The sequence below is a fragment of the Macrotis lagotis genome, chromosome 8, assembly GCF_037893015.1.
Source record: "Macrotis lagotis isolate mMagLag1 chromosome 8, bilby.v1.9.chrom.fasta, whole genome shotgun sequence".
Lineage (NCBI taxonomy): Eukaryota > Metazoa > Chordata > Mammalia > Peramelemorphia > Peramelidae > Macrotis > Macrotis lagotis.
In genome coordinates this window covers 192,181,479-192,192,094 of record NC_133665.1, presented here as the reverse complement: position 1 = coordinate 192,192,094, position 10,616 = coordinate 192,181,479, and positions in this window count along the sequence as shown.

The window sequence follows — 10,616 nt, the reverse complement described above, 5'->3', positions numbered from 1 at the left end:
CAGCAATACAGAGATAAAAGACGATTGTAAAAGACCTGCAATGGAAAATGTCATCTACATCCTGAGAAAGAACAATGGAATCTGCTGATCAACACATATTATTTTTACCTTTCTAAATGTTTTTTGTTTGTTTCCTTCTTACATTTCCCCTTTTCATTCTGATTCTTCTTTCACAGAATGACTAATATGGAAATATGTGAAACATGATTGTACATGTGTAATCTATATCAGATGACTTGATATCTTAGGTTGGGGGAGGGAGAAAACTTTACAAAAATGAATGTTGAAAATAATTTTTACATATAATTGGAAACATTAATAAAAATGAAACAAATATTTTAAAATTAAATTAGGAAGACTCATCTTTTGAATTCAAATTTGACTTCAGAAAGTAGCTGCATGACTCTGGACAAATCCTTTAACAGTGTTTGCCTCAGTTGCTATCTGTAAAATGAGCTGGAGAAAGAAATGGCAAATCATTCTAATATCTTTGCCGAAACAACCCCAAATGAGGTTATTATAAAGAACAGGAAACAACAAAACACATAGAACAACATGAACAAAAAAACACATGAACAACAAAAACACATAGATAGAGGGCACCAGGAGTGAGTCAATTCTGTTGGCATAGTCTAAAATAATGGATGAAAAAGAAAGAGAAGCAGGAATGGGGAGGAAGAATGGGGAAAATTACCTCACATAAGATAGTTACACAAGGAAGAACTTTTATAGTGAAGGGGAAAGATGATCGAACCTTAGTCTTATCTAAATTGATTCAAAGAGGAACACCCATACACACACACACACACACACACACACACACACACACACACACACACACAAACATATTTATTTGGATATAGTAAGCTATTTTACCCAACAGGGAAGAAGGAGGATAAAAGAAAGAGGGAGGAGGGTAGATTAAGAGAGGCTGTAGTCAGAAGCAAAATACACTTTTGAGGGGTGATGGTAAAAAGAGAGACAAATAATAAGAAAAAATAAGATGAAGGGAAATACACAGTAATCATAACTGAATCTTAATGAGAAAAATGGAAGTTAACAGTAGAATAGAATAGAAATCAGAATTCAACAATATGTTGTTTATAAGAAACACATGAAGCAGAAAGATGTACATAGAGTTAAAACAAAAAGCAGCTAAAGTAAAAATGGCAGGGGTAGTGATCCTGATCTTGGACAAAACAGAAGGAAAAATAGACTTAATAAAGAGATAAGTACACATCTTACTAAAGGTGCATAGAAAATGAAGCAACATCAATAATAAACATAAATGCACCAAATGACATAACATCCAAATTCTTAAAGGAAAAGTTAAGTGAGTTGCCGCAGGAAATAGGTAGTAAAACTGTGGGAACCTCAAATTTCCCCCCCCTCTCAGAGCTAAATAAATCTAAACATAAAATAAAAAGTAAAGAAGCAAAGGAGAAGAATGGGATATTAGAGGGGCGGCTAGGTGGCGCAGTGCATAGAGCACTGGCCCTGGAGTCAGGAGGACCTGAGTTCAAATCCGATTTCAGACACTTAATAATTGCCTAGCTGTGTGGCCTTGGGCAACCCCATTGCCTTGCAAAAACTAAAAAAAAAAAAAAAAATGGGATATTAGAACATTAGATACAATATACATCTGGAAAAATTTGAATGGGAATAGAAAGGACTATCCTTTTTTTCCCCTCAGCTCTACATGGCACTTTAAGAAAAACTGATTATGTTTTAGGGCATAAAAATCTCACAAATTAATACAGAAAACCACAAATATTAAATATACCTTTTTTAGACTATACTGCGATAAAAATTCCTTTCAATAAGGGTCTATGTATGCATGGATTAAAAAATTCATTGAAAATGAAGTAATAAAATCCTAAAGAATGAAGGGGTCCTAGAGAGCAGTTTGAAACTATGCTTGGTTAGAAAACCATAATACTCTTTAACTTAGCAATGCCACTACCAGGTCTGCATTCCAGAAGAGATGAAAAATGGGAAGGAAAAGGACATGTAATGTATAAGGATATTTATGACAGTTCTTTTCTGATGGCAAGGAATTAGAAATTGGGGGGATAACCATCAGTTGAGGAATGGCTATTATTGAATTCTCAATCAATTAATCCGGCAAGCATGAATTAAATGCCTCCTTTGTGCTAGATACTGTGGCAGATGGCTCGGGACTTCAAGGATACATAGTAGTCAGTCTTCTGCTCTTCCTCTGGAGCTTCTCTCCTTGAGAGAATAAATTTGTTCTTGTTTTTAATGATTCCCTATTATTTCTTTAATGTGTTTCTTTCATCTTCATCCCTTGGAAGCCAGCAGCACATAGTAGGCATGTATGCTAGGATCTCAGAGTTATGTCCTAGGTCCTGGTTAGCCTCTCTCATTTCCAGATTTTTAGTCCTGTATGGAAAGCTTCAGCTTCATGACATTTAGCCAGAGTATAATGTACTAGAGTGAACCAAGCCGTTTTTGACTATTTTGGGGTTATTTTATTTCACTTTTAGGTTCTTTTATCAATGAAAATTGCTATTTGGCATAAAAAGGTCCCAGTAAAGAATGAAAATCAAATTCAATATGAAAACAGTAGGTATGAAATGAGTATTTTATATAGGTCTCTCGTTTTAATATTTTTAATATACTAGAAACTTGTTGCCCCAGTCTTTCCAATGCAATCAAGGGACTGGCATCTGGAAAGCCATGAGTCAGGTGAAGTGTTACATTTGGAAGCTTAATGCAGACACCTTAAATTTGGAAAAGGAATCTATTTTAAAACTGGAGAACTATGCTGACAACCCCACTGATGGATTTGATGAACAAAAGTATCAACAGACTTCCAGAAATGTTTGTTAAAATTCCATAGGGATAGAAAGATTCAAACCTAAGCAGGTGAAATTGCCCTTTCTACTAGGCAAGACATGACATGTGGAGAGATAAGTATAATTCAAGATAGAGTCTGACCTGGGCAAGAGTGGATTCAGACAACTACTTAAAGAATACCTCTTTAGGGTTAAATCTTGATGCAGAGGATTTTGACCAAGCTAATGAAGCAGGAGCCCATTATGGGCATGAGGACAGGCCTTGAATGAATGCAGGCTCACAGAATTCTGAGCAGGTAAACAGATCAATGTACGTGAAGGCTAGAAGAAGAAGAGGAGATTGGGATTCTACTTTGGAGGATGTTCAATGCTAGGCTGTGGATTTTATTTTATCTAGAAGTAAAGGTAGTCATGGAAGACTTTGTTCTTTTCTTTCTTTTTCTTGTTTTTAAGTAGGGGAGTCACATTGGTCAGTACATTAAGAAGAGTAAATGAAGGATGCATTGAAGAATGGGAAGAGGAAAACCAAATGAAAAGCTAATAGTCCAGAAAAGAGGGGGAAGCAGTGTGAGAAAAGGAGGTGAGTCAGAAAGATCATGGAGGCAGAATTAACTGACAGGATATGAGGAATGAAAGTGTCAGAGAGGACTCCAAGGTTTTGTTTTGTTTTGCTAATTTTTAAATAAAATTCTATTTTTTCCAATTACATGTAAAAATGTTTTTCAACATTGATTTTTTGGGGGATGGAGCCAAGTTGGCAACAAGAGACGATCGTCTCTCTTAGGCTCTCTCTCATTAAACTTCTAAACTAAGGACTCTAACTAAATTTTCGAGAGACAAAACCCACAGAGGGACCTAGTGAGGCAGTTCTCCTACTCAAGGTAACCTGGAAAAGAGCAGAAAGGCTCTGCTTCTCGGGGTGGGAGGGGCGGCCCGCCAGAGGGGTGGCTAGCCAGAATGAAAAGAACTTTAGCTTCCTGGAGGCAGCCCCAGGGCACTGGGAGCCGTGGCTCACAGCAGCAGGGGAGTTTCCTGAGCTATGCCCCGGGGAACACCGGGCACAAATTGGGGGGAATGGGGGGTGGGGAACCTCTGTCAGAGTAAGCACATGAACCCCAGCCCTCAGGGAACACAGCAAGCAGCTCCACCAAGGCAGTCCAGATCCAGGAACCAGAAGCAGGCAGAGCTGGTAAGCAGGAGCCCCCAGGGCATGAGCCCATTGAGCTGAGGGAGGGGAGTGAAGAGAGACTGCAGAGCTCTGTCCTCTGCCCCTGGAACAGGACTCTGGGGCTCTGACCACATCCAGTCTAGGGCCCCCCCCCCACCTCAGCCCCATGGCAGAGGGGGGCACTTATGGTCATTCACAGACCAGGAGGGAGGACAGAGCCTCACATACACTGAGACCCTTCTGGGAGTGTCCCAAAAGCTCAGGAAGTACCCCCAAAACAGGCTAAGGCTGGGAAAATGAGCAAGTAGAGAAACAAGAGGAACACCACTGAGAAATGTTTTGCCGTTGAGCCCAAGAAGGATCAAAACACTCAGTCTGAAGATGAGGAAGCACAAGCTCCTGCATCTAAAGACTCCAAGAAAAACGGAAATTGGGCTCAGGCTATGACAGAGCTCAAAAAAGACTTTGAAAATCAAATGAAGGAGTTAGAAGAAAAACTGAGAAAAGAAATGAGATTCAGGAAAAACATGAAAATGAAGTCAGCAGCTTAGTCAAGGAAATCCAAAAAAATGCTGAAGAAAATAGCATGCTAAAAACCAGCTTAGGTCAAATGGATAAAACAGTTCAAAAAGTTATTGAGAAGAATGCTTTAAAAAGCAGAATTGGCCAGATGGAAAAAGAGATAAGAAAGCTTTCTGAGGAAAAGAAATCCTTCAGACAAAGAATAGAACTCAGGGAGATTGATGAATTTATCATAAATCAGGACACAATACTTCAAAACCAAAAGAATGAAAAATTAGAAGAAAATGTGAAACATCTCATTGAAAAAAACAACAGCTATGGAAAACCGATTTAGGAAGGATAATTTAAAAATTATTGGAATACCTGAAAGTCATGATCAGGAAACGAGCCTTAACATCATTTTCAAAGAATTACTACAGGGAAATTGCCCTGATATCCTAGAAGCAGAGGGCAAAATAGAAATGAAGAGAATGCACCGTTTCCCCCGAGAAAGAGATCCCCAAAAACCAACCCCCAGGAATATTATAGCCCAAAGAAAAATATTACAAGCAGCCAGAAGGACACAGTTCAAATATGATGGGGCTGCAGTCAGGATCACACAGGACTTAGCAGCAACTACATTAAAAGCTCATAGGGCTTGGAATATAATATACCAGAAGGCAAAAGAGCTTAGAATGCAATCGAGAATCAACTACCCAGCAAAACTGAATGTCTTCTTCCAGGGAAAAAGATGGACTTTCAATGAACCAGGGGAATTTCAAATGTTCCTGTTGGAATGGCCAGAGCTGAACAGAAGATTTGCTCTTCAGATACAGGACTCGGGTGAAGCATAGAGATTGGAGAAGGGGAAAATATGAGGGACTTGATGATGATGAACTACATGTATTCCTGCATAGAAAAAATGACACTCATAATACTCATATGAACCTTCTCAGTTAATAGAGCAGGTAGAAGGGGCTTTTATAGATGGAGCACAGGAGAAAGCTGAATTTGAAGATAAAATATGGAGTCAATAGAAAAATGGGAAATGTAATGGGAGAAAGGAAAAGGAGAGGGGGAATAGGCCAAGATATTTCATATAATAAGTTTTTTCTTTATTACAATGAGCTATTGCAATGATATGGAAGGGGGGAAGACAAGGGGGAATGAGGGAATCTTTGCTCTCATCAGAGGTGGCTAGGAGAGGAAACAGCATATATACTCAATGGGGTATACGCATCTGGAGTAAGAAGTGGGGGGACAGGGGGAAGGGGGGGAATGTGACTGATGGAGGAGAGGATGGACCATGAGGGGAGAGTGGTCAGATATAACACGTTTTCTTTTTTACTTCTTGCAAGGGGCTGGGATTGGATGGCCAGTCCAGGACCATAGGGCCAGGTGGATTCTGGGGGCTCAGGGCCTCTTGGCCCCAGGACCAGGGATCTGTCTGCTGCACCACTCAGCTACTCTATAACAGAGTCAGAGTGAAAGGAGAGAGAAAATATAGCAGCACATGGTAGTGGAGAAATACAAAAGGAGGGAGTTGTGATCAGCAATGGCAACAGTGGAAAATTATGGAAGTAACTTTTGTGATGGACTTATCATAAAGAATGTGATCCACCTGCAACAGAGTTGGTGGTGTTGGAACACAGACTCAAGCACATTTTTTATCATTATTATTATTATTTTGGGGGGGTGCAGGGCAAATGGGGCTGGGTGGACTGCCTGGGGCCGCATAGCAGGGTGATCATTGGGTATCTGAGGCCACATTCGGACCTGGGTATTCCTGGCTCAAAGGCCAGTGCTCTGTCCTCCACCCAGCCACCCCTACTATTATTACTATTTTACTTTATTTTATTTTTTATTTTTTATTTTTTTCATTTTATTTTTTAATTCTCATTTTGTACAAATGTTTTTTTACATTAATAAAATATTCTTGTTTAAGAGTAAATAAAATACCCCCCCCCATGAATATAGACTTGCTTGGGCGATAAAGTAAAGGGGAGAGAAAAAAAAATTTAAATTAAAAAAATAATAGTAATAATTGGGCCAGATGGCACAATGGATGAAGCACCAGCCCTGGAGCCATGAGCACCCGAGCCCACATCCAGACCCATAGACCCAACAATCACCCAGCTGTGTGACATACAAGCTACCCGATCCCTACTGCCCTGCAAAAACCAAAAAGAAGGGGAAAAAGACCCAAAATAAAATAAAATAGTAATCATAGTAGGGGTGGCTGGGTGGCAGACAGAACATTGGCCCTTGAGCCAGGAGCACCCGGGTCCGAATCTGGCCTCAGACACCCAAAGATCACCCTGCTATGTGGCCCCAGGCAGGCCCACCCAGGCCTATTTGCCCTGCACCCTCCCCCAAATAATAATAAAAAATGTGCTTCAGTCTTTGTTCCAATACCAACAACTCTGTCATGGGTGGATCGCATTCTTTATGGTAAGTCCATTGCAGAAGTTGCTTCCATATTTTTCCAACGTTGCCATTGCTGATCGCAAGTCCCTCCTTTCTTATTTCTCCACTACCATGTACTATATTTTCTCTCTCCTTTCACTCTGACTCTGCTGTAGGGTTGCTGAGTGGCACAGCAGACAGATCCCTGGTCCTGGGGCCAAGAAGCTGTGAGCCCCCATACCACCCCTTAGGCCCAGAATCCACCTAGCCCTATGGTCCTGGGCAGGCCTTCCAATCCCAGCCCCTTGCAAGAAGTAAAAAAGAAAATGTGTTATATCTGACCACTCTCCCCCCATGGCCCATCCTCTCCTCCTTTATTCACATCCCCACCCCTTCCCCCTGCTCCCCCCTCCTTCTTACTCCAGATGTCTATACCCCATTGAGTATATTTGCTGTTTCCTCTCCTAGCCATCTCTGATGAGAGCAAAGGTTCCCTCATTCCCCCTTGCCTCCCCCTTCCATATCATTGCAATAGCTCATTGTAATAACAAAAAAACTTATTATATGAAATAGCCGTGGAATAAGGGAGACCTGAGTTTAAATCTGGCCTCAGACACTTAATAATTACCTACCTGTGTGATCTTGGGCAAGTCACTTAAACCTACTGCCTTGCAAAAAAACAAAGAAGAAAAAAGATTACAAGTTATTTCTAGAATAATATAGCATGATCAGGTAGGATTTATACCAGGTAGGCAGGCAATGTCAATATTAAGAAAGCAATCAACATAATAGAACAATAACAAAACCAACCAAAATTATATGATTATATCAATAGATGTTGAAAAAATCTGATGAAATACAACATTCATACCTAATAAAATATTAGAGTATAGGAATAAATGGATTTTTCCTTGGAAATAACAAGCAGTATCTTATCTAAAACCATCCCACAAATATTATATGTAATGGGGATGAACTAGGATCATTTCCAATAAAATCAGAGGTAAAACAAGGATGCCTATTATCACCACTACTATTCATTATAGCATTAGAAATATTAGCTTTAGCAATAAGAAAAGAAAAAAAATTGAATGAATTAGAGTTGGGAATGAAGAAGTAAAACTTTTACTCTTTGCAAACAATATGATGATATACTTTGAGAACCCTAGAAAATCAACCAAAAAACTATTTGGAAAACAACTTCAGAAAAGTAGCAGAATATAAAATAAACCTACATAAATCATCAGCTTTTCTACATATGAACAATAAAGCCCAAGGGCAAGAGATAGAAAGAGAAATTCCATTTAAAGTAATTGTAGATAAAATAAAACTCTTGGGACTCTACCTCCCAAGACAAACCTAGAAATTATATGAACACAATTACAAAATATTTTCACACAAATAAAGTCAGATCTAAACAACTGAAAAATGTCAATTGCTCATGGTTAGGCCAAGCTAATGTAATAAAAATGACAATTTTACCCAAATTAAATTACTTATTCAGTGCCATACCAATAAACTGCCAAAAAACTATATTAAAGAGCTAGAAAAAATAGTTAACAAAATTCATCTGGAGCAGAAAAAAGTGAAAAATATCAAGGGAATTGATGAAAAAAATCCAAAGGAAGGTAGTCTGGTTATACCAGATCTAAAACCACATTATAAAGCAATAATCATGAAAACTGCCTTGTGCTGGTTAAAAAAATAAGGGTAATGGATCAGTAGATTAGAAGCGATTCAAAAGAAACAGTTGTCAGTGACTATAGTAATCTACTGTTTGTCAAACTCAAAGACATCAGCTTCTGGAATAAGAGCTCTCTACTTGCCAAAAACTGCTGAGAAAACTGGAAAACGGCATGGCAAAAACTAGGCATAGACCCACATCTCACACACTATAGCCTCCCCGCAAAAGATCAAAATGGGTACAGGATTTAGACATAAAGGGCAATTCCACAGACCAATCAACAGATCAAGAAACATTCTACCTGTCAGGTCCAAGAAAAGAGGAGAAATTTATGACCAAACAAGAACAAATTGCACAATGGATGGTTTTGAATATATTAAATTAACAAGGTTTTGCACTAATAAAACCAATGCAGCCAAGATTAGAAGGAAAACAGAAAGCTGGGAAACAATTTTCACAGCTGTTTCTGATAAAAGTCTCATTTCTAAAAGATATAGAGAGAATTGAGTAAAATTTATAAGATTACAAGTCATTCCCCAATTGATAAATGTTCAAAGCATATGAACAGGCAGTTTTAAGATGAAGAAAATAAAGCTATAGATAGTAATATTGATTAGAGGAATGAAAATTAAAACAACTTTGAGGTACCAGCCCATACCTAACAAATTGGCTAAGATGACAACAAAAGAAAATGAACAATATTGGAGAGGGCGTGGGAAGACTGGGACATTGCACTGTTGGTGGAGTTGTGAACTAATCCTACCGTTCTGGAGAAGAATATGGAACTATGCCAAAAGAGCAATAAAAACTGATCATACCCTTTGACCCAGCAACACTAATACTAGACTGACATACCAAAGTAGTCATAAAAAAACAGAAAAAGTATCACATGTTCAAAAACATTTATAGCAGCTCCTTTTGTAGTGGCAAAGAATTGGAAATTGAGGGGAAACTCATTAACCGGGGAATGACTGAACAAGTTAGGGTATATAAATGTTTTGGAGTACTATTGTTCTATAAGTAACCATGAATGGAGAAGCATGGAAAGAATAACATAAACTGGATGATGAGTGAAGGGAGAACCATATTAACAACATTGTGAGAAGGTTAACTTTGATGGATGCAGCTTCTCTCAGCAGTTCAGAGAGCTGGGACAAGCTTAGGAGATTTGTTATGCACAACACCACCCTCATCCAGAGGAAAAAAAAAATCAAATAAACCACAGAATCTGAAAGTGTACATTTACTTCTTTAAAACTTCTCTTAAACTTTTCCTTCCATCTCATGGTTTTCTTTTTCTCTTAGTTCTAATTCCTTTTATACAAAATGACTAATATATAAATGTTAAACACAAATGTAAACATACAACTTTTCCCAGACTGTTCACTGCCAAAGGGAAGGAGGTAGAAAAATATGCAATTCATAAAATTGCAAATGGATGAATGTTGAAAAACTACCATAGCTTATAATTGGAAAAACAAAATAAAATCTTAAAATTTAAAAGAAATGTAGCCCTGGATTCACAGACCTTGAGCTGGGAGGGTCTTGGCCCATCCAGTTTAAGAAGGGCAGAGGACAGTGGATGGGCTGGGATGTATCTTGAACCCTGGAGTGGACAGAGTATTTAAATAGCTTCATGAGATCAGTTCAAGAACCACTTCATGTGGGACTGTGCCTAAGTCAAAGAATACAACTTAGGAGGGCTCAGAGTTCACAAGTTTTAGAGGTTCTCCTCTTCTGCTCTTGAACCTGAACCAGGGCTGGGACCTAAAGGAGATGGACTGCACTCTCACAACTGAGTTGCGAATTTGAACCACACACCTGCAGAATTGATCCCAGACAACTTTGAGATACCACTTCCCATCTATCAATTTGCCTAAGATGACAAAATAAGAAAAATGATCAATGTTGGAGAGGATATGGGAAAATTGAGACATTAATGCATTGTTGGTGGAATTGTGAACTGATCCAATCATTCTGGAGTGTAATACGGAACTATGTCCAAAGAATAAAACTGATCCTATCCTTTGATCCAACAA